Source organism: Pinus tabuliformis, chromosome 7, assembly GCF_031772625.1.
Source record: "Pinus tabuliformis cultivar Carrire ecotype Pingquan chromosome 7, CPIR1, whole genome shotgun sequence".
In the NCBI taxonomy this organism is placed as follows: Eukaryota; Viridiplantae; Streptophyta; class Pinopsida; order Pinales; family Pinaceae; genus Pinus; species Pinus tabuliformis.
In genome coordinates, this window is record NC_142293.1 from 1326286199 (window position 1) to 1326312344 (window position 26146).

The window sequence follows — 26146 nt, forward strand, 5'->3', positions numbered from 1 at the left end:
TTGGGGCTAAAAGCCCATGTTTTGGGTCGAATTTTGTAATAAACTTGTAAAGAATCTGCATTTTGTGGTGACGGAACGCGAAGGTGTCATGAGTCATAAAGGGTTGTCCGCCCTTAGTTTTGTAAAGTAAATTCGGCTATAAAAGATCTATCCATGGTCCACGGACCATGGGATTGTATAAAAAGAGCTAAGTAAGTAAGCTTTAGGTAGTTGAGATAAGTCTTAGAGAGTCATAGCTCTAAAGTAAGAAATCTAAGTTTCGGGTCGTAGCGTAGGTAGAGGCTCCACAACTGAGTACGGAGAGGCCTAGGGTGGAAGTCCACAGCTGAGTGCGCGAACCCCTGCAGTTGTGTGCGCATGATGGATAGAGTCTGTAATCACTTGAAAGATATCAATAAAGAGAAGTATTCTGCAAATTTTGCGTCTTTGTTTCTATTAATGAATCTTGACATGTTATGTATGAATTTTTTTATAATGCTTATATGATGCGCGAATGTATGTAATTACGTTGGTTAAGTGAACGCAAGTAAGGACATCTGTTTACGCGGTGCTAACTATGATTGTTTAATACGATAAGTAAGACACTTAGACTAGTTTGGGAATCTGCACAGTACGCTGCCATAGTAGTGAAAAAGTACCTGAGCCGTAGGTTAGGGCTACTTGAAGGTCAATCATACCCTTTCGAGGAGGTATTGAAGGGCGGAATAAAGGGCTAGTCTGGCAAGCCCTAGAGCTGAGTGACCTGCGCGAAGGGATGAATAGAAGGAATAAACCGACATCACAACCAGCTCAGAGTGCGGAAACTTGGTTCCAGCATCCTCCCATACTACTTCGAGTGAAACTTTGATCTGCGCTCCGCAAGCTGATGCTGAAAGGGCCAGTAGTGTAGGGATTTGTTTGGCTAACTAACGCTAAACCTAGGTTAGGCCCCAACAAGCTAACAAATGGTTCTGTTGCCGGGACCATAATCTGCATCAGAGATGTGTGATGTTGTATCACTAGAATTCAACTAAGAAAGAGATCGGAGATTGGTTGGATAGGAAGATCCACGAATTCGCGACACAGGAGAACAAAAACCTGCGACTAACAAAGGAATAGTGGCTGGACAGGTACCTATATATAGAGATCCACGAGATATTTTTTTGTTCCTTTCCAGTTGAGCTATACGAGTGGATCGCGAAGCAAGCAGATATCCAAGGAAGGTGGAAACTTGACGGTCCTATTGTTTGGACCCGGAAGCTGGTACAGAAATTGGAAGCATCTAAGGATAAGATCGCCCGCGCTGTCGATCATTGGCTCGATCACATCATAGGAGAATTTGTGACTGAATTCGCGGTTGACACCTGAGTCAGCTACAATGAGGCGGAGTGACGCTTTTTCAAAGGTCCGCGAGATAAGTACTTGAAATCTTTGAATACCTGGATTAAAATGCCATTGTACGAAAAATAGGTTATGCAGCTACCTTGATGTTTGGAGCTACGCGAAGTGGAAAAACTTACAGGAATGAAGGAAGAAAGGGTCCTGAATATAGTCCATTTATTTCACCTCCGCAAGGTGATGAAGAGGGAGTAGTGCAGGCTTCTCTGCGAAGTGTTATTCAATTAATATGACAAGGATTCCCGCGATTGCCACCTCCACCCACACCACCTCTAACTTCACTACCATCACTTGCGATGTCACCCATACCACCTCCACCTCCACTGCAGTTCAGTATGGCAAATTCAATGAAGCTGCCTTTGTTCAAAGGCTTGGGAAATGAGGACCCAGACCAATTCTAGTTCGTTATGAAAGTCGTATGGGAAGCTCAGGGCGTTACAGATGATCACATGAAGAAGGCGACATTGGTTAGTGCTCTGCAGGATTGCACGCTAACCTAGTATATCAAGTACTCTAATGATAACCTGAATGCTAGAGTGGCAGACATCCAGACCGGGCTGAACAAAGAATTCAGTGGTGTAACAACCCAAAATAAACATGTAATAAATTAGATTAATCAAGTAATTTATAATCAACATGCAATTATCAACTAATTAACATCAAAGTTCAAAACTATGAGTAGAGATACTTACATGTGATTTCAGTAGAAGTTTTCTAACTGAAACAAGGTTTTGGGGATGACTCTCCACCCAACCGTAGGCTCAGTTGCACAAAATCTTGCTACAATTGGCCACCCCGAGCCCTATATCAACTTACTACTGCCAGGGTATCCTTTGTCTCACAACACTATTCTCCCAAGAGAATGGATGGTGGAATCATGGAATGATGGAATGCCTCTCATCTTCCTCACCATCTATTAAATAGAGCAAACATTAGAAGGGGAACCACATGCACACACTCCATGTGTCAACATGCAACTTTACTGCTTTCTTGTTTTATTCTTTTGTTTTTACTTTTCGATAGTTTTTTTTTTTTTTTTTTTTTTTTTTTTTTCTGATTTTTACTATTTTTCTTGTTTTATTTCTTTTGTTTTTACTTTTTGATAGCTTTACTGATTTTTACTATTTTTTCTGTTTATTCTTATTTATATTTATTTAGAGCATGTAATTAATTTATTATTTATTTATTGTTTATTATTTATTTAATATTTAATATTTAATATTGTTTATTATTTATTATTGTTTATTATTTATTATTTATTATTAAGGGACATTACATACTCCCCCACTTTAAGGAACTTCGTCCCGAAGTTAATATTTTTTTTATTTTTGTTATTTATTATTTTTATTATTTATTATTAAGGGACATTACATTTATTTTGTTATTTATTATTTCATGTAACAATCCCGGCACCCTCTGCTGAACTAGTATAACCAGTAGGCATCGAAAGTTTCACAACACCCGGGAAATCCCAAGGAATCTCTGTCCTTTTTCCCACTTTCGGAATCAGGCATAAGCCTCCTCAGTCTGTATCCTAGTCCAAGGCTGGCCCCAAGGCTCGTGCCTGACTCAGACCTCATCTGCCCCCAAGGCCCCAAGGCAGGCATCTGGTACAGTGCTCAATGTCACCGAGCATCTCGCAAGGTTGGCCCACTCCCTCCACAACTCACTAAGGCGCATAACCCCAAGCATTGAAATCCTTACACCCCTACCAGACTTTGGCATCCCAATACAATACTAGGCACTTAGCCTAGAACATCAGGCACTTGGCCTCCTCAAGATGGTCCCATATCCCTTCAAGAGCTATCCATCAAGAGCTACACAAGACAAAGGAACCACTGGCATATTTAGTGTTGATTGAGTTTGTCCCCAGCCCATATGGTGTTACTTATTCTCCCTCATGCATATGGGCACGCACGAGATCATCAAATAAGCTGGCCCTCTCGACCCATTTGTGGAGTCCTGTGAATCATCATACCTCAACATGCAACCAATGTGTTAGCTATACCATCATAGTGTCATAGAAACTAATCCACATTCCAAGTCTTGCATGTCATTATGAGAACATTCATCATTGTTAGATGCAACATTATGAATAATAACGAACTGCATGCTCATGCATGTCATAAATTTGTATGCAAATATCACATGCTTCACCTCATTAAATACCATCATAAGTTATAACATCAACATATTTACATCAAAGATATATCACGACTTCACATAATAAATGAACCACATGTCAATAATCCTCATATTATAGCATCATAATTCCTATGCCACGTTACGCATATCATATCCATCATGAGTATTCAACATTAAATACCTATCATCACGTAGTAAATGAATATTTCAATATACCTTGACATAACATCATAATACCTATGCATATCATCATCATAATAAGGATACATCATCACTATTGTAACAACTATATAAATATGAACCACATGTGCATCATCACCCTCATACATCATATCATGAAACATCATCAATATGAGAAACATCTCAAATAAAATATACATAATAATGCTCTATAAACATTCTTATCATGATTTATTAGAAAAATCAATTTCATTTTTACAAACATTCAACTATGAATTAAGATTATTCAACATCCATCTAGGATCTATGTTATCTCATTAGTGTTATTAGTGTTATGTTTTCATTAAGATACCAATTACTTTTCAATAATCATTTCCACTTCTTTCAACTAGAAAGTTGACCATTTACACCATAGGTTTAATCATCTAAGTACATCGTTAAATTTCACATGATTCTCATCATCTTGAGTCTTAATTTCTCGTCATATATTCTTCCTTCCCCAAGGAAATTCTGGTGAAATTCATTGCTAAGATGTTACTAGTCATACTAACCAGAGGATCTTGTTTCGCACCTTGTGGATCGTACCTAGTGGCATGCAGAATGAATAGTAACGGGACACATCGACCCACCATGGCATGGATGGCATGGAGCGAGCAACGGAACTGGTCCAACAGAAAACTACTTGCTTTTAGTTAGTGTAGGCAGAGTAGAGTTTATCATTATTTAAATAATCTATCTCAAAATTAAAATCCCTTGGTTTTACATCCATTTACTCTTTGGCTTACTGATTCTAATACTGCTATAGGCAATTGCATATAAACACTAGGTCATCATGATTTAATTTTATATCATGCTTAATTTACTTGCATGAGGGTTTGTTGATCCATGTTGACTTATACATACATCACTTAACAATTATCATTTTCATCCACAAAAAATATTTTCTTATCTCATCAAGTTCCTATCTCAATACCACTTGGTTGCTTTATCGTAAGTTCACCCTTCTTCAAGTTGGACAAGAGATTCTTGCTCATTAAATAGTATATTTATTTTAGATTTTGAAACAGTTGGAAACACTATTACCATCATTGTCCATGAAAAATTTAAATGTGTGGTGTTCTGTTCTATAGGTTGTACGTCAAAGTCTGTGTAGATTCGTATTCAGACCCGTCTGTGACATTTCCAGTTCCACACAGTGAAGGCCTGAGAGCGTTCTAACGGATTCAACCAGCTTTTAACGCTATGGGAAAAAAACTTGATAAGTTTCTCTATGTGAAATCCCACTCATGAAATAATGAGTGCAAATTAGTCAAGTACAACCTCTATTAATTGACTCTCACTTCTTTTGTCAATATGTACACAATCCCTCTCAAGGTATCCTTATAAAATTTCTAGCAACATTCCTTCTATACTTCAACTATTAAACTATGTAGATCATCACTATGACCATTACCAATCATGTTTCTCGGTCCACTCATCAATACCCTTAAAATAACTTTCTTCTTGATAGAACATCCCTTCATTTCCTCCTACCCGATATTCATAGATATATTTTTATTTTTCTCCTAGTCTTAATTTCCTAATATTCCATGTCTACTAGCTTCAAAAATGGAAACTTTTTCACTTCATTCTATTTTATTAAATTGACTTTAATTTCTCACCTCCAGTCATTGTGGTTTCTTTTCCTTCTCTCTTAGAAGCATAGCATTGATACTCTTTGGAAATGTTGTTACTATTCCCCAACTTGGGTAATACCCTATAAATAAATTCATTAAGATGGCTACCAAATGTAATCCGCTTATCATTTCTTGTTTTAAGACATTAACATAATAAAATTGCTTGATCATACATCTTGTTATCCATAATTCATAGTTAGTCACCTATGGAAAACTTTACAATGTAGCTCTCCCATTAGAAGGAAAAACAATAACGGTGCACCCCATTGTGATACACTCGGCCTAATGTATCCCTTGTCCAACATTTCCTTCAACCATAATTTTAACTCAAACAACTCAGGTGTGCTCATCCTGTAAGGTGCTTTTGATGCTAGAGCTAACCCTGGAACCAACTCAATAGAAAAGTCTACCTCCCTGTGAGGTGGCAACTCTGTAATGTCCTCAATAAATACATCATGAAACTGCTACAAAACTGGATACATGTTCAACACATCTTCATGCTTAGCCTCCTTACCCTTATCACTAGAAACGTGTATTGCAAATAGATTGCACCCCTTCCTGCAGCTACGCTTTTCTTGCATAGTTGTCACCATCCTAATGATGTAGCTTTCTTCTTACCCTGTAAAACTCTTGCTTCTCCATTGTCATCGACACACTTAATAGCTTTATCATAGTAGTCTACCTTGGTTCTATGTAGATACAACCAATGCCCAATAACATACTATAAGAACCCAACAGTAATACATTCAAATGTTTTGCGGTAAGAATACCATTTAATTCAAATGCACAAGCTCTTACCCAATGATGAACTCACTTCTTCATACCTGTAGCCAACTACACTAACCAAGAATAGCAATTCATTACCCAAACCAAACTTATCCACCAATTCAGGAATAACATAGCTATAATTTAATCCAAGGTCAATCAAAATAGAAATAACTTGATCACAAAGCTTACTGTCCATCTCGATGATAGATTCTTAATTCTCTGCATGTTTGTTATCCAAGGCCGCATAGATACATGGAATACTCTAACAAACGTCTTCAAAAGTTTGTGCCTCCCGCACATTGTATATCTTAGGCTTACCACTCTTGTACTATAGACAATCCCTCCTGTGATGATCTCTTGCACAAGTCCAACATTTCATAAGCTCCTTATTCTTCTCCTCATATCTGTGTCCCTGTCCTCTATCTAATGCATTGAACCTCTTAAGTGGTGCAACATTCTCCTTGTTACCTGAATCTTGTGCTCTTACTCGCTTCTTGTCCCATTTGTCTTTGTTCTTTGTATTACCTCTCCAATCTGGCTTTGTCTCAGTTTGGAACTTCGATTCTTTATAGCATTGCTTCAGTTTTCAGATAGCCTCCTCCAATGATCTAGGCTCGTCAAACTCAATCCTATATTTGAATGCAACGAGTAACCCACTAACAAATCTCTTAATCTTAGCCTTCTCCTCCTTAAGGTAAGGCACATACCTCAACAGTTCCAAGAATTTACTGGTGTACTCATCATCTATCATGGATCCCATCTGTAGTTCATAGAATTCTTTTTCCTTGTCATCAAAGTATCTCTTTGATAGATAATTTTTCTTGAATAACATCTCAAATTCACTCCAAGTCAGATCTTCCTCATTTATGTCCCTGACAATCTTCACATCTTCCCACCAAATTTCTTCTTTACCTTTAAGACTGAAAATAGCCACTCTAGCTTTCATGTTCTCTGAGTAGTCATACAACCTGAATAAATTATTCATACTAAGTAACCAAGCCTCTACATGCTATGATCTCTTTACCTCTCCATCAAAAGTAGGTGGCTTTTCTCTCTTAAACTCATCTGACAAACATTCCCTATCACTCCTCTTGTAAGGATGCTATCAGTGACGATCATAGACCCTATCTGAATCAGAACTAGAATCATACATGTGTCTATCCTTTCTCCTCCGGAGTGTCCAAAAATCTGCCATCTTGGATTATGTCATCTCTATTTGATCGATGACGACCATGCAATCTGCTGCCAGATGCCCCATTAGTTTTTACCTCCTCCTCATGACTGATCCGAAGTCATTGCAAATATGATAAGCTCTAAAGTATGACTACATTTACCTCAACTAACTTTTCCCGTGACTGGATGCTTCGTTCATTACCTTCCTTACAACTCCTTATCTCTTCCTTTAAGCTTCTTAGTTTCACTACCAAGTCAGAAGAGTTCCCAACACCATACTGCTCTTGGATTCATAGGGAGAGTCTTTGTAGTTAACCATTTGATATTTCTTCCTGCAAGGTATATCATGTCACCTAAACCAATTCACAATAAACCAATGTGCCTTACTATAGCTCGGGGAGGATACCTTGTTTACAAGATCAATAAATCGTGATACATGTATCACATAATCATGATAGCATATAGAAACATAAAACGTAAGCATACGGCCATGCAACCATCATTCTAGCTAGGGTCGAGTCATCAATGCATGACCACAACAACAACACACACCACGACCTCATGCATGACAACTACCATTATTACGTCACTAACACTTGACCACATGCAAACATGAACATGCATCAATGATGCATAACCATCCACACATATGCATAAATACGTATGATCAGGTATGAATTAAAATTTCTTGAAATCAAACTTGCAAGAATGATACATGCAACTAAGCATACAAGAATGTGACCAAGCATACACTCACAGCGATGCATTCCACAAAAACACTTCAAATATCATATAACACATCATTGTAATCATGAACAACATCATGCAAATACCAAAAGCACATGGAATGTAAGGGTGAGAGACACACATGCAACTGACATGTATGCATGACCAACACATAGCCCATCTAGTATGAGGGGTGAACCATGCTTTAATACCTCTGTAACACCCTCCTCCCATATCTACCCAAGCAACTGGCCAGCCAGGGTAAACATGTGATGAGAGGCCACTATGATATGATTTGACCTCCCAAGTCACGTTAAGGAAGTGGAATCGATGGAAACACACCATACAGACATTAATTATCAGCTACAAGACCCTCAGGAACCAATCCAATACTTTAGACAGCTTGCCTTGGGGTCCCATTGAGCTTTTGGACAATTTGAGGCTCAGTCGCTCCCATGCTATAGGCATGAGTGCAACCAACAACTCAAAGTTGCTCTCATAGGCTTTCCTGCCAGCGACCAGAGACCAAAATAGTCAGTGCTATGCCAACGACTCTAGGATTTGAGCCACTTTTTTAGGCCGAGAGCCCAAGTCACTACCAAGAATTTAACCATCTCTTTAGATTAGTATATTAACATGGAAATGACAATACTAAATCAAATACTTGTTTAAGACCTTGAATGGAGCCCTACTAGCCACGACGAGCATTTTTTCAAACATATTGAAAATGTGTGATCTACATGTGTAATTAACAGTTTTGAGCATAGGGGTCTCATATTTAGCTGAGAATCACTAACAACCATTGATGTCTCAACACATCAACTATCATTCCATCCATTAGGTCATAGATACATTGATCACTCAATTACAAGTAAAAACATGAGGAAAGCCATACATGGTTGATGTCATAAAACACATACATAACCAACAAAATAGGGACAAAAATACTCATGAAAGCATAGCCATATATACCACATAAAATCCATCAAAGTGCTCATAGAAATAGAAGGAGAAATAACCTTTCATTGATGATGCAAAATCCAAACCCGTGATGGGATTTCCACATTCCACCTGACCGTAGAATTGCTAAGCCAAATATCTCTTCATCCATTCACCTCCGTGCCATATTTGAAGAATGAATGTGGGATCTCATAGAACACATCAATCGAAAACCATTCAACGCTTCCAGAGGCCATCCACCTCAACCCATCAAACAGTGATTCCACCTCGCGGTCGGACATCATAAAACCATCATCAGATTGGTTTCTATCCTAGCCATCCAGGGCTCCAGAGCATTTGTTCAACCCGACTACGGGACTAGTAACTCAACCCACAACTTTTACCAGGCTCCAGAGCGTTTGTCCACCAAGGCTACGGGACTAGTAACTCAACCCACCATGGGATCCAGAGTGTTTTTCCAACCCAAGCTACGGGACTAGTAACTCAACCCAAGTTGTTCCAAGGCTCCATATCGTTTGTCCAACGAAGGCTAAGAGACTAATAAATCAACCCAAGCTAAGGAAACATGAGAACCAACCCAAAACCCAACAAGGAAATAAACCCTCAATCACCATGGCTATCTAGGAAATGGCAAGGCTCTCGACCATCCTCCATGCCAATGACAGATCACAACCAACAAACCACATGCATATGCCGTGCATGCCAAAGCTAGTGAAGGAAACATACATGTAACTTGGTACCTACAAACAAATCTGATGTAGCTATTGATCCTAATTCCTTCTTTTGCTTTCCTGATCTTCCCTTGCCTTCTTGTTCCAAGAATCCATGTATGCCACACCCTCCAAGAGTGCTCCAAGAAAAATCTAAGTCTATAAGAGTATGAGAGAGAGAGAATAAGAGAGAGAGATCTAACACTGAACTGGCAAAAGGTTACCAACTGATCCTCATAAGACTTTTTATGAATGAGGCCTCTATTTTCTTCATTTTCCATTATTTTCCTTCATTTTCCTCCTCACATGATGATGAGACTCGGTATTGCAGCCTAAATGCTACAACTCCCAAGGCTACCAACTTTTAATTATCAACCGGGGTTCGTACAAACTTAAGAGGTATTGGCACTATATGTGTAGCATACAATGTGTCCTTCCTTTATTGTCATGATGTAATGGAGTGCATGTATTGAAACCAAATCCTAAACTAATTGCAGAAAATGAAATGCTCAAAAGGAAACCTTAACCTATTGTAAGAAATAAAGTACAAGGAAAGAAACCTATTCTAATTGCATAAAGATCATGAACTAAATGTAAAAGAAACCTAACTTAACCCTATTTATCACATGTGATGATTTAAAATAATTGATCATGGAGTCTAATCTAGGGAGTACTAACTGCTATGTGCATGTGTGAATATAAAATAACTCTTTTTTTAATATTTTTGTTTTATAAATGCAAATGCTAATCCTCACTTGTTCTTTGGCAGGGAGACAAGTATGGAAGAAGAGGGTTAAAATGATCTTGATGGCATGGAGGTCAAGCAAAGGCCTAATCCCAATTTCAATGATTATTTTTCTCAATTTGGGCTCAAAATAGGCCACTACGGGATTTCCTATAGGATGTACTAGTTCTCCTACAGGATCCCCTGTTTTACTACAAGATGTTACAGATTTACTATATGAAATTATAATTTATCGAATGAACAAGAAAATAAAATCCAAATTGGATGGACAATTTTTTTTACTGACTAGGATGTCTTAGGTCCCCATTCCAAGTGGAATCACTCAAAAACCTCTGTTAACCCATGCTAAAAAATAACAAAAAATTACTAGTCGAAAATCTAGAAATTCAAGAACTAGTGAGCTAGTAAATCTATAAAATGCCTAACCTAATCAAGTGAAAATGAAATGGTGTAATTTTTGTTATGAACTAGAATTTTTTTGTGATCTAATGCAAGTGGAACCAACTCGATTGAATCTCGTTCGCATGCTCTAAAAAATAGCAGAAATATATTGTTCTTTGCCAAAAAAGAGTTCAAGAAATCTAGATTTGGAAATAAGAAAGCTAATCCAAGTAGCTCAATGATTGCTATGACCTTCCAAATATTTTCCAAGGATGAAATGATGCTTGTGATCCTGCAAAATAATTTACATCAACCATTTAAGCCAATATTACAATAAGAAATCATTAATACTAAATGCAGAAATAGAAAAAAATAAAAATAAGAGATGCATGTGAATAAGAACTGAAAATAAAGAAAGAAAATGGTACAAAAGGGCTCTGGGGCTCCCGGGATGAACAAACCCAAGGAAAATCAAAGACCTATGGAGGAGAACAATATTTAGAATCTGAAAATGACACCAATCTTCATTATTTTCATCAATACAATTACATCCCTGCAATAAAATACAATGGAACTAGAAATACGAGTTCTCTCCATAAGAACACTAATGAAAATCTCCTCTAGAGGAAAATTCGACTTGGTACTTATAAAAAATGATTAGGAATCATTCCCCATGAATGGAGGAATATTTCCCCACCAAAATCTATTGATTAGTGGACCTGGTTCCCAATACTTGGGATCTGCATTAAATGGCAGGGAATGCATTCCTAGATTTTCTCAATCATTGGAGTTCCCCAATCTATGCCATAATTCCATAATATCTTGTTCATTTATTATTTAATAGTGATCCTCCTATAGTAGGGATCAAGTCCCTAAATTATCTCCTCCTCCAAATCTTCATAATCTGCCTAATATTCTCATAATATTGCACAAAAATAAATAATATTAGGCACAAATATGAAATTATTCATAAACCGTCCTTATATTAAAGTTAAAAAAACATTATATAATGAAAAAAGAGAGGTTAAATGTGCTGAAGGATGGTCATAGGCCTTAATATATGTTTAATTTAGAGGCACGGGCCTTAATTTATGTCTAATTTAGAGGCCCATCATACCCCCCTACTGAAAGTGTTGCTCATCCTCTGAGAAACTTAGTGACCTCAATGTGCCTCATTCATGGCCCTGTTTGCCTCTGTCTTGTGTGCCCCTCAGTCCTTTCTTTTAAGAATCTTAGCTGTAAGTTCTTCAAGGACAAGCCCAAAAATCTATTTGTGCATAGAAAAATCACTATTTCTTGAGACCATTAACTTGCTTTTTTCCCCTTATTCAATATGGGTTCTTGAATATTTTTCAATTTGGCAAGGTTGTCCACATCCTTATCAACCTTCTACTACCTTGTTTGATGGCGATCTCGAGATGGTTGCATGACAAGACTTACATGGTATTTGGACCATCCTTGGTCCTTCCCGCGCTGGCACACACCGAGGTCTGGTGAGGGTTTATGGCGCCTTCAATGCGCATCCGACCCAAGGTTGGTCTCGTTTTGTGTGAGAACAACATCTATGGTATGGCTCGACCTGGGCTCATTTTCATTGTTGTTCGTTTGAGTTATGCTTCCATTCCTCTGTGGCTTGTCTAGTTCGGCTCTGGAAGAAGATGGGTCTCTGTTGCCTGCTATCCTCTTAGTTCTTCTCTGGTTCCAGTCCTCTATCATTTGCTAGTTATATGAATGTTTTTCATTGGACCTGGTGGCTGCTGTACACCTGGTTTTCTGTGGAGGTCTCAGGTTTGGTTTGTCATTCTAGGTATGCCTTATTTCGACTATTAGTGAACGATTCTTTTACAACTTGCAGGTGATGTTTTCTAACTGGGTTTTGGTCCCATTTCACAGTTCCTCCACCTGTTACTCTCATCGATGGTTTGGCTTCTTATTTGATAGGTAAAATCCCTGTTTTAATTCCACCGTTTCGCCTTCTTGTAATTTTTATTAACGACCTTGCTCCTGGTGAGCAAGCTGTGGTATCATGGCACTTCGGCCATTGGTTGCGCTCAGGTTGGGGTTTCAAATCATGGCTCAGTTGTGGAGTCTGGCCTCCCCTTCAGGTATTCGTTGTGGGTCAAGTTCCTTGTTTTTTTCTCTCATGTTGTTGTGTGATATATAGCTATGCTTCCTCTCTGACAATCTTCTTGTCACTGTGTAGGCATCCATCTCCTCTTTGCTGTGGCTACAAGGGGCTGGCTCTCGGGGATGAAACGTTGTGGTCTCGTCCTTGAAGATTTGGGTCCAATGTGCTTAAATCGGGTAGGGTCCTTCCTTGACTGCGCTCTGTGGTTGCATCTTGGTTTTGGGCTATAGTTGTTTAACCCTTGGGGTTTCAGTTTGTTGGTCTATCGATACTTGGTCGCCTCTTGTGCAACGAGCCCATCCTATCGATTATGTTTTCTATTCTAGGAATGTGTTTCGGCCTTCTGTTGTTGGTTGTTGTGTCTGTTGTTTCGTCTGTGTACTGCTTTGGTCTATCTGGGTTGTGGAAACCCTCCTCGGCCTATCTCGTTTGTATGAAGGATTGTTGGTTATTTTTTGAGGGCTCTGTGTCTTGAGGCCTGTGTGGAATCTAGAATTTCTATCCTATACTTCCATGGACCTGATGATATATATATATATATATATATATATATATATATATATACTGTAAATTTCTAATTTAAATCAAATAGTATGTATTTGGTAATGTACCTGGATGGTTTGGCTCTGTCATATTTGATCCTTTCAGTCTCAGTGCATTGTTTGAATGTTAATCGCACAATTTGTTGTTTAATTTCTATGCACAGTAATTTATACTTGTTGCTTCTAAAACAATGAATACCCGTAAGATTTATTTAAATTCATAAAAAAAAAATTGTTTAAGTTATGCTTTCTTTCCTTTTTTTAATCTAGATGGCAGCAACCCCACTTTTGATTTTGGGTTGCCAATTTATGCTTGTTGGCAGCCTCATAATGTTGAGGAACCACCCTCAGTTACATATAGTTATTTTCCTATTTCTTTCAGTTTCATTTCTAACTTATTTTAAACAAATCGTATTCTAACTACTGTTCAGTCTATAAATAAAAACATTGGCTGTAACAGCCTTAATTTAAAAATAAAAATAAAACTAACTAAAAGTGAACTTAATCAAAACAACTTGTCCAGATGTCACCTCCCTAGTCGGGTGCTCCTGCATCAGGCTCCCGGGGTGAATGAATCTCATGGATCCTGTCCATGAGCTCTTTATTCGAGTACTCAATGCTTTGAATCTGGCCTGCATCCAACCAAGAACTGTCTCAATTGGATGGTCCTTCCATTTGACCAAGTACTATAAGTACTCTTTCCGTCGAGTTTGCCTGGCCACCTAAGTATCCAAGATTTGTTCAATCTCTAGAGGGTTGGCTAGAGGCATCTATTTTACCCATGACTTAGTCTCTCCCTGGGTGTCCCATGTGCGTTCTGTCAAACTGTCCTCCATATTAGCAGTAATGTAAGGGTACAGGTCTGTCACATTGAAGATGGGTGAGATCCCTATACCTGGGGGTAGTTGCAGTTCACATGCATTTGCAGAGAACTTTCACAGTATCCTGCAAGGTCCTATTTTTTTTTCAATTTTAGTTTTTTATATTCACCTTTAGGAAACCTTTATTTGCGTAGATGTGCTAGTACCAGGTCCCCTACATTGAATTGCACTTCCCGCTGTTTTAAATCTGCCTTCTATTTATACCTTTGGCTGTTGTCCTATAATTTGGATTTCACTTGTTCATGAAGTTAGCTGATCACCTTCGCGAAGTCTTCACCATTAGCACTCCTTTGTTCCAACCGACCCAAATCCCGTAACTCGTGCACACCATGGGGGTGCATCCCGTATAGGATCTATAAAGGACTTCTGCCCGTACTCCTATTGGGTGAATCATTATAAGTGAACTCTACTTGTGCAAGTACACGATCCCATTGTCATGAATTTTCACCAACCAGACTATGTAATAGATTCCCCAGACTTCGGTTCACCACCTCAGTCTGCCCATCAGTCTATGGGTGATAAGCCAAGTTGAAGTTTAGTTTGGTATCTAGCTTTTTCCACAAAGTCCGCCAAAAATGACCTGTGAACTTCACGTCCTGATCTGAAACAATAGACTTCGGCAAGCCATGTAATCTGACAATCTTTGTGAAGAATAAGTGTTCTACATGTGTGGCATCGCTGGTCTTCCTACAGGGAATGAAATGCGCCATATTGGTGAAGCGATCCACCACCGCCATGATTGAATTGAACCCCTTATTTGTTCTTCGCAAACCTAAGACAAAGTCTAAATTGAATGAGTCCCATGGTCTATTCGGAATATGCAGGGTGTATATAATCCTGTATTTTTGACTGTGTCCCTTCGCAAACTGACACATCTTACACCTAGCCACAAATCTTTGTATGTCTCTACGCATTTTTGACCAATAGTAGAAGTGGCTCACTTGATCCAAAGTCTTATCAATGCAAAAATGTCTGGCTAAACCCCCACTATGTTTTTCCTGGATTAAGTTTTCCCTCATCGAACATTCCAGAATACACAACTGTCCTCCTCTGAACAAAAATCCTTCCTATATGTTATAGTCTAGCCATGAACTGTTGTCTCTCAACAATGGATTTTGGCAAGCTTCGTACACTTCCTTAAAGTCTACATCTATTTCATACAGATCCTTAAGATGCTCAAATCCTAACACCTGCACTCTGCTTTCCTGTAAAATCAAATTTCTCCTGCTTAACGCATCTGCCACTTTGTTGGCTTGACTGCTGATGTGTTTCAATACAAATGTAAAACTCTGGAGGTACTCCACCCACTTCACATGTTTATGGTTTAGCTTGTGCTGTTGCATAACATACTGCAATGCAGAATTGCTTGAAAACAAAAAAAATTCATTCGCCATCAAGTAATGTCTCCAATGTTTTAGTGCTTGGACCACTGCATAAAATTCCTTGTCGTAAGACATATACTTCTGCCTAATCTCATTCAACTTCTCGCCGAAATAGGCCATTGGCTTGTACTCATGGCTGAGTATTGCTTCGATGGCTATTGCACTGGCATCGCAACGAACTTGAAAAGGTTTGTTGAAATCTGGCAACCTCAAAATTGGTCTTTCGGTGATCTTCTTTTTCAGCAGCTGAAAATTTTTTTCCACTGACTCCGTCCAATGAAAAGGTTGATTTTCCTTTTTAATGGTATCCACCATGGGTGCACAAATCCCACTGAAATATTTTATAAATTTTCGATAAAAACTCGCCAACCCATGAAAACTCCACACTTCAAACAAACTCCTAGGGGATGGCCAGCTAACTATGACTGCAACCTTTTTCGGATCCATATTTAATTCGTTTTCCGAAATCATAAATCCTAAATAAATCAATTCTTTCTTAAAAAAAGTACACTTCTTCAAATTTAATAGCAATTTGTTTTGATGCAACTTTTCCAGGACATACTGACATGTCAGAATTGTTCTTACTCCGTCTTACTGAAAATAAGGATATCATCTAGATATACAATCACGAACTTTCTAATGTATTCCTTCATCATCTTGTTCATCAAGCACATGAATGTGATGGGTGCGTTGCTCAGTCCAAATGGCATGACTAGCCATTCATACAGGCCTTCATTGGTCTTGAAAGCTGTCTTCCATTTGTCCCCTTCACGAATCTGAATGTGGTGATATCCGCTTTTCAAATCAATCTTCGAAAAATATTCCTCTCCACTCAAATATTCCATCATGTCATCCATCCGCGGTAAAGGAAACCTGTACCTAATAGTGATCTTGTTAATTGCTCGAGAATCAGTTAATTCACCTCCTTTCTTGGGAGCTAAAATAGTTGGGACCACACAAGGACTTAAACTCTCCCGAATCAAATCTTTATCAAAAACTCCTGTACCTGCTTCCTGATCTCTTCATTGTCCTTTGGACTCATCCGATAAGCAGTTTTGTTTGGTAAACTAGTCCCTAGAATGAAATCAATATGGTCACTAATACTCCTTTTTGGTGGCAATTTATCTAGTAGATCATCCACCACAATGTCACTAAACTCTGCATCATATCATGTATCTCCTTAGGTAAGTCAGTAATCTCAATATGGATTAACACCGCTCTTGGACTTCACATAATTGCATATTTTACCTCATCATCTCCAATCTGCTGTAGAAACTCTTTTCCTCCTGACAGTAATGCTTTTTGTCCACCGTTTTCTGTCGTATCCTCCTCTTTCATGGGTACTAGCATATGCTTTATCCCATCCTTGGCAAACTTATAACAGTTTGTCTTCCCATCGTGAAAAAATTTCCTGTCATACTGCCATGGTTTGCGCAGCGGTATATGGCACACATCCATCGGCATGATGTCACAAGTTACTTTATCCTTATACCTACCAATGTGAAACTCCACTTCGCACTGCTCATCAACCAGCAGTTGGTGTACTTTTTTTAACAAAGACACCCTGTATGGTGTTGGGTGCTTCAACCTTTTTAAACCCCATTTTTCTACCATTTCAGTGGCTACCAGGTTGTCAGTGCTCCCGCTGTCAATAATCAATTTGCAACATTTCCCATGTGATTTACACACAGTTTGGAACAATGCTTTCCGCTGTGTCTGGTCAGCTAACTCTTTAGCCAATTTCAACAATACCTTGTTTAACACTAAGGCTTCTCTCGTTTCAAGCATGTTATCCACTTCTTGTGGCAGTGCCTCTGCTTCTTTCGGTTGAGAAACATATGCTCCTCTTTGCCCTTCTTGATCACTTTCAGGACATCCAAAATACCTGCGTCCCCACTTGTCACACTTGTAACACTGACAGGCATTTCCTCTGCCTCTGCCATTACCTCTTCCTCATTGGTAAGGATTTCCTCCTCTAGTGTTACCTTCTTTTCCAGTTGGTCCTGCAGTTTTTGAACTGCTGCCCTCTTCATTACTGTTGACAGTTCTGCCTTTGCCAAAAGACTATCCTCTTCCTCTGCCAGATCTACGTCCTCTTCTGGCATTTTGCTTTCTAGTGATCTTTTCTTTTGCCTTCAAAGCACTTTGATAGGCTTCCTCTATGAACTTGGGGGAAATAATACTAATCTCATCTAGTATCTCCATTTGTAAGCCATTCACAAACCTTGCTGTCTTTTCCGAGGTATCTTCAACATAACCCACTTGCAGGTTCACTATGTAAAATTCTTTCGTATACTCCTTCACAACCATTGCTTTTTTCTTCAGGTTCTGCACCTGCCTATACAGAGCAATCTGATAATATTTGGGTAGAAACTTACTCTTCATCTTGGAAATCATCATGTTCCACTTTTTGATCAACGGTTTATTTGACCTTCTCCTTTCTACCTGCACACTGTCCCACCATAGTGCTACATGTCCCTTCAGTTTGGTGGCTGCAAACCTGACCTTCTTATCTTCACTAATTTCTTCACACTTGAAATATTTATCTAGCTCACTAATCTAGTCCAACAATACCTCCATAGATGAACTGCCATCATAATTCGAAAGCTCTGGCTTCGGCTTGCTACTTTCCAACAAAACTGATCTCAATAATTTTATCTCTGGTCCCTCTTCGTCTGACCCATCCGTCGTGGCTGCAACTTCTTCTTCACTGTCATCACCACCTTCTGGATCCCTACACCTCCTTGCTTCCACTGCCGCTAATCGGGCACTTAGGATCCTAATTTCTTCTTGTAGCCCTTCATCGGCTACTCTCCTGATAGCTCTACCTCGACCTCTTCTTCTTACTTCCATTTTTTTTCTTTTGAGAAAATAACCTGCTCTGTTACAAAATTTGATGGCAATCCCGAGACGATTGCGTGGCAAGACTTACATGGCAGCTGGCCTGTCCTTGGTCTTTCCCGCGCTGGCACACGCCAAGGTTTGGTGAGGGTTTATGGCACCTTCAATGTGCATCTAGCCCGAGGTTCGTCTCGTTTTGTGTGAGCACGACATCTATGGTATGTCTCGACTTGGGCTCATTTGCGTTGTTGTTATTTTTGAGTTATGCTTCCATTCCTCTGTGGCTCGTCTGGTTCGGCTCTGGAATAATATGGGTCTCTGTTGCCCGCTATCCTCTTGGTTCTTCTCTGGTTCTGGTCCTCTATCATTTGCTAGTTATATGAATGTTTTTCATTAGAACTGGTGGTTGTTGTACACTTGGTTTTCCGTGGAGGTCTTAGGTTTGGTTTGTCATTCTGGGTATGCCTTATTTCAACTGTCTATGAACAATTCTTTTACAACTTGCAGGTGATGTTTTCTAACTGGGTTTTGGTCCCATTTCACAAGCCCTCCGCCTGTTACTCTTGTCAATGGCTTGGTTGCTTATTTGACAGGTAAAAACCCTATTCCAATTCCACCATTTCGCCTTCATGTAGTTTTTATTAACGACCTTGCTCCTCGTGAGCAGGTTGTGGTATCATGGCATTTCAGTTGTTCATTGCGCTCAGGTTGGGGTTTCAACTCATGGATCAGTTGTGGAGTTCGGCCTCCCCTTCAAGTATGTCATGGGTCAAGTTCCTTGTTTTTTTCTTTGGTGTTGTTGTGTGCTATATATCTATGCTTCCTCTCTGACAATCTTCTTGTCAATGTGTAGGTATCCCTCTCCTCTTTGTTGTGGCTGCAAGGGGTTGGCTCTCAGGGATGAAATGTCGTGGTCTCGTCCTTAAAGATTTGGGTCCGATGTGCTTAAATCGGGTAGGGTCCTTCCTTGACTGCACTCTGCGGTTGCATCTTGCTTTCGGGCTATAGTTGTTTAACCCTTGGGGTTTCGGTTTGTTGGTTTGACGATACTTGGTTGCCTCCTGTGCAATGAGCCCATCCTGTCGATTTTGTTTTCTGTTCTAGGAATGTGTTTTGGCCTTCTGCTGTTGGTTGTTGTGTCTGTTGTTTCGTCTATGTACTACTTTGGTCTATCTGGGTTGTGGAAACCCTCCTCAACCTATCTCGTTTGTATGAAGGACTATTGGTTATTTTTTTTAGGGCTCTGTGTCTTGAGGCTTGTGTGGAATCTGGAAGTTCTGTCCTGTACTTCCGTGGACCTGATGATATATATATATATATATATATATATATATATATATATATATATATATATATATATATATATATATATACATACATACTATAAATTTCTAATTTAAATCAAATAGTATGTATTTGGTAATGTACTTGGATGGTTTGGCTCTGTCGTATTTGATCCTTTCAGTCTTGGTGCGCAGTTTGAATGTTAATCACACAATTTGTTGTTTAATTGCTATGCATAATAATTTATACTTGTTGCTTCTGAAACAGTGAATACCTGTAAGCTTTCTTTAAATTCATAAAAAAAAAAATGTTCAGAGTTATGATTTCTTTCCTTTTTTTTCATCTAGATGGCAGCAACCCCACTTTTGATTCTGGGTTTCCTGTTTATGCTTGTTGGCAGCCTCATACTGTTGAGGAACCACCCTCAATTACATTATAGTTATTTTCCAGTTTCATTCAGTTTCATTTCTAACTTATTTTAAACAAATCCTATTCTAACTATTGTTCAGTTTATAAATAAAAACATTGCCTATAACAACCTTCATTTAAAAATAAAAATAAAACTAACTAAAAGTGAACTTAATCAAAACAGCTTGTCCAGCTGTCGCCTCCCTAGTCGGATGCTCTTGCATCATTGTTCCACCATTTGGACACCTACGAAACCTTCAAAATGTCTTTATATGAGAACTAGGACATCTTGTAGTAATTCCTGTCAAAATTGTAGGAAAGCCTGTTAAAACTATAAGAAACCCTTTTGAAGCATAAATGATAGTCTGAGCCTAGGACAGGCCCTCAACTTGACTCTCATGCCTTTCTCTCATTTCTATAACATCTTTTAGGCCTTGGACAAAAGAAATGAAGAGATTAGAGACCTCTTGGAAAGTCTCTTTTCATCACCGCAGTTTGAGTTCTATTTTGATGGTGGATGCCTCATTTCCTTTTGTTTCCTTTTCTTCTCTCTTGTGGCCTAGATGGTTGCCTAATGGCCTTGGAGTTCTCTGTTTTGATCAGGTCTCTCTTAGGCATTGTCATTTTGGGTTTTAGCACAATTTTTTCTTTCTTCCTTCTTGTAGCAACATTCTACCTTCCTGTAGTAGTCATTCCTTCTTCCTTTAGAGTCTTCTAACTATATGGGAGTGATGAGAAATGATGTAGTTTTGTGAAGTTGGAGAGGATGCTCCGTTTGCTTTTTCAAGAAATTTTCAAGGTGAGGTAGGGTTTGTTCTTGAAATTATGAAATGGGATGGATGAATGATGGATAGATAGTGAATATGAAGTGGATGGAGGGCTTGGAGTGTTGTGGTCACTTGAACTTTGCAAAAATTTCTTCTTTTAACTACTGTCCTCATTCCTTGAAATCGTCACCCTTCATAATTTTAGTTGAAGGTGGCTGAGACTGCTGACCCATTCTTAGCTTATAAAACTTCATCTCTTATGCATTGACAACAAATTTCTAACTATAATATGCTCAAGAGAAGAGGTCAAGAATATTGCATACCTGTACCTACCTGATAGTTGTTGGAGAGACATGTATGTTGCTGCTGAGTTGATGTTGTTGTGCTTCTCATGACTCAGGTACATATTCTTTATTGCCTTTTTCTTCTTTGTTGATATTTTTTTGCTGATGGGTTGTCTTCTTGTTGATGTGCAAGTGATGGCTTCCTCTGTTGCTGCCAAGCTCTGGAGGAGTTTCATTGTGCCTATAGTCGTGCTTCTCCTCTTTCAATCATGGTGCTAAAGGTTAGGCTTGGAGCCTGTTGTAGCTGTCCTTTTCTTTTGAATGTTTGTGTCATTTCTCTGTTGGAGGGTAAATAGGTATTGGAATGAGTGGAAGGTGTGGCCATAGAGTGACATGGTCATGATGGGTGTTGGCTGAGATGTGGTGAAGTCAATGTCCTTTTTTCCTATCCCAAAATAGGCCTGCATCATAATTTTTCCATCGGACTGCCTTTCCTGTAGATTTTCAGAACTTCCTGTAGTACTACAGGAAACTCCTGTAGTAATTCAAGATAGCCTCTTGTCACAGACTTGTTTTGTCCATACCTCCCAAATGATAGAATGGATTTACTTGATACTTTCTGAGCATGTTTTCATCATCATTATGCACCTCTCCATAAAAAAAATTTGGTAATTGGATGCATGGATCTCGAGAAAAACTAAAAATGGTTGAAGGTGATGGAGACCGATTTCTTGGAAATCGTGCCCTATAATTTTCTGAAATTTCTAGGGCATGTTACCATAATCCATATTCATCTCCCAATTGAACAACCTTTTAAATGGATGCACGGATATCGAGAAAATGCAAAAATGGTTGTAGGTGATGGAGGATGATTTCTCAAAAACTGTGCACTGGAATTTATTGAAATTGTTTGAGCATGTTACCATCATCCACATGCATCTCCCCCTAAAACAACTTGGTAAATGGATGCATGGTTTTCAAGATATGGCAAAAAAAAAATTTGCTCTATATTTTTGTTTCCTGTAGTAAAATAGAGCCTTCCTGTAGTATTTTGGGACAACAAGGAAAATGAGTGGTAGAATCTTGGGAATTATAAGTGGATGGTGGAAATAGATGAGGGTGGTGGATTGGCATGGCCTTGGTCTTTTTGGAGCATTTGAGCAAAGGAGGAGAAAGTCAAAATTTGACTTCTTTTGACTAGGTTTGACCTATTTTCTCTTTCTATGGTGGCAACTTGTTTTTGTTCATTGTAGATGTTGGAGAGAACCTACATTCATCAAAGAGATACCTAGAGCAAGGATTTTTTTTATTTTTTTCTCCTTTTTTTTCTTCTAGGCCTACTAGCCGCCTCAAGGAGGTTTTCAACTAGTAGGTCTGCGTAGGTGCCTCAAAGGAGGTTTTCAACTAGTAGGTCTATGTAGGCGCCTCAAATGAGGTTTTCACCTAGGATATTTTATTTTTTCTCTTTTTTTCTTTTTTTTCCAATCCATTGACAACCTCATGGAGGTTTTCAATCAATGAGCCAATCTGAGGCACCTCCAAGGAGTTTCTCACCCAAGATTTTTTTTTTTCTCTTTTTTTTTTTTACCCTACCCTACCTAAAAAATGAAATCACTTTCAAGTATAAGAATACTTCCAATGGAGCCATGTGCACATCAAGATGACAGAAAAAATGATGTGGAGGCTTGAAATGTATGCTTTGACATGTTCCTGGATTTGAGTGATCAAATGCTTTGACTTTGATGATATCAAGCACAATTGAAGAAGAGAGTGTTACTGCAACTTAGCAACTGTCTGAAACCAAACCTCAATATAAATTTCATGCCCTTGGTTTGATTGCTTATCTGGATCATTCTTAAAGTCTTCTTCTACCATGACCTTCAAATCTTCCTCTTTTTGTAGATTGTTCTCTTGAATACATGGAGGATTTGATGGTAACCATGAGGGAGCTTTCTCAATATCTGATTGTCTGCTCTTCATCAAGTGCAACCCATGGTTCTTTGATCTTCTCATTCGAATCTTTTTCTTCTGGATGCTGTCCTTCAATGATATCAAGATAATATCTTTTTTGCAATACTCTTCCTGAGCTATGGTGAATACCATTGAGCTCAAGAGGACATGTTTGGAAGTTTTGTACCTTAGCAATGTAAGTGGGCTGAGCTACTTCAATGTGTGGGTTTGGAAATGGTGGCATAGGTAGTTGAGTGGGAGTGTATATTTGAGATGGATGTGGTTGGGGTTGTGGTTGTGGTGGAGGTGAATGGTAAGGATAACATGGAGTTGGGTATGGAGGATATTGAGGATATTGTGGATAGATACCATAAGTTCCTTGCCAAGGAAAGAGTGTTTTCTAATTACTTTGAGATGGATGTGCATAAGATTGAGATGGCCAATGTTGCCAAGGAAAGAGTGTGTTCTAATTACTTTGAGATGGATGTGCATAAGATTGAAATTGTGAATTAGGTTCTTGCATCATACTAGGTTTAATAGGTTTCCATGGTCCTCTTCGAGCTACATAACATAGTTGAGTTGGCAATTGAATTGCTCCATTGTACTCTTGGTAAACTTCCTTCAAGCTTGGTAATGAGGAGCAATATCTAACATCATGTGATTCTGCATGGATGACACAAATATCATCATCTTATTTTTTCTCATTTTGGATTATTAACATTTCTACTTATTCACTTAGATTACTAAGAATTTCTATTTTAAAGTTATCAAGAAAATTTCCAAGTTTAGCTTGACTTACCGATTTTGATGTTGATTTACTTACTCTTGCCTTTCCTCTTGTCAATATATGTTTGCATTTTCACAAATTTCTTCAAATGATAATTGGTATACATCACCTCTACTCATGAGATCAAGGAGATTAATCCATTCATCCCTAATTTTTCCAAGTAAGAGGGTTTCTAGTGTGTTATATCCTAAATGACGTAGTTTTTCCCTCTTAACATTATACATGAGCCTTTCTATTAGATCCTCTAGACTCTCATCTTCTCTTTGATTCATTCTAAATATTTCTTCTTTAAGATCATGGTCTTTATATTTTTCTAGAAATATATTTTGCATATCATTCCATGATCTTATTAAATTAGTCCCTAAACTCATGAACCATTTAAGAGCTCTATCCTTCAATGTTACCTGAAACAATCTCAGTTTTTGAGTTTTTAATAAGTAACCATAATATCTACAAACAAGTTCAAATTCAAAGAGAAAGGTTTTTGGATCCTTTGACTTTAGACCATGAAATTTTGGAAGAAAAGATGGAGGGATGTTCTTCATGTGTGCACTACCATCAGTATCTTGAATGGTAAATCTGAGAGGATCTTCCTCGTTGTCATCATCTCCATCCATTTATTCTACATTCTTTGCCATCTTCTTCTTCTACTTGCAAAAGTGAATGGTGATGTGGCTCTTACTGCACCACGTGATAAAATGGGGGGGTGGGTTGGTGTTAGAGAATTTTTTGTTTTTGTTTTTATGATTGAATGAAAACTATAATGCAATGCACTTTTCTACTTTTGAAATTAAATATGCCTAATGCAAATATTTTTTTTTGTTTTTTGCACAAAGTAAAAGGAAATTAATCAACTAGGGAAGAAAAAAATGCATACTTTGACACCTCCCTGACAATGGCGCCAAAAAGTGATGAGCCTCGATATTGCAACAAGAATGCTGCAACTCCCAAGGCTACCGACTTTTAATTATCAACCAGTGGTCCGTACAAACTTAAGAGATATCAGCGCTATATGTGCAACATCTAATGTGTCCTTCCTTTGTTGTCATGATGTAATGGAGTGCATGTACTGAAACCAAATCCTAAACTAATTGTAGAAAATGAAATGCTCGAAAGGAAACCTTGTTGAGAATGCAACACGATGATGGAGCTTAGTGGAAAGAAGTCGCCTTCACTAAGTGGGCCCGCAGACTATTTTTGGCACAAAGTCTATTTTTAGACTATGTCTATTTTTAGACATATGGATCATGGTCTATGAGTTGCAGGATGCTATTTGTGGATGATTGGTCATGTTGGTAAAAATAGATGGACTTCTATTTTTAGACATATGGGCGGTTTCTATTTTTAGATTGCCAGGCTAAAAATAGAACAGTCGAATATTATTAGCTCATAATAATATTTGGACTATAAAAATTATCTTATCCTCTTGGAGCACTTCAGTTTGAGCTACAGATGTGGCACATGCAACTGTCAGAAGGAAATATGCTTTTCTTGTGGGTCAGTTGAGCTATTGCATGCAGGACTTCAGTTAGAACTCATGTGGTTGAGTTTTGGTGGAGTTGATTGTGGAGTTGATGGAGTTGTGTTCAGTTTGACTTGGTTAAACTAGTTGTATTTAGTATAACTGCAGAATACACTGGTGATGAGTGATGTGAATTAATTATTAATTAATTCACTAATTATTAACTCATAAAGCAACTAAAGAACACATCAGTTAACTTAGTGCATGGACAGTTCAGTGGAGACAGGTGTTAGAGGTTGAGATTGCTATCAGTTGTGACTATAGTTGTGCATGAGATCTTGCATAATCAATGGGATTGAGTAATGCCAATGAGGATTACGTGGTTCAGCCAAGGAAATACGAGTTTGCTTCAGCCATTCATTATTATTCTCTTGTAGGATTGCGCAGTGGAGGCATGCAAACAGTGGAGGAGATTTGAAGCATCAGATCTGAGCTAGTTTGTGTGTAACAGGTGGAGATAGTACTGAGTACTTGTGAGGAGTATTGTACTATGTATTGTTACATGTTCTCAATCAATATAATATACAGA

At 38.4% G+C, this 26146-nt stretch overlaps 1 pseudogene; it reads left to right on the forward strand.

The window, feature by feature from the left end:
• Window positions 1-18706: 18706 nt before the first annotated feature.
• Window positions 18707-26146, forward strand: part of LOC149252471 (ATP phosphoribosyltransferase 2, chloroplastic-like) — a 109169-nt pseudogene continuing 101729 nt past the window's right edge.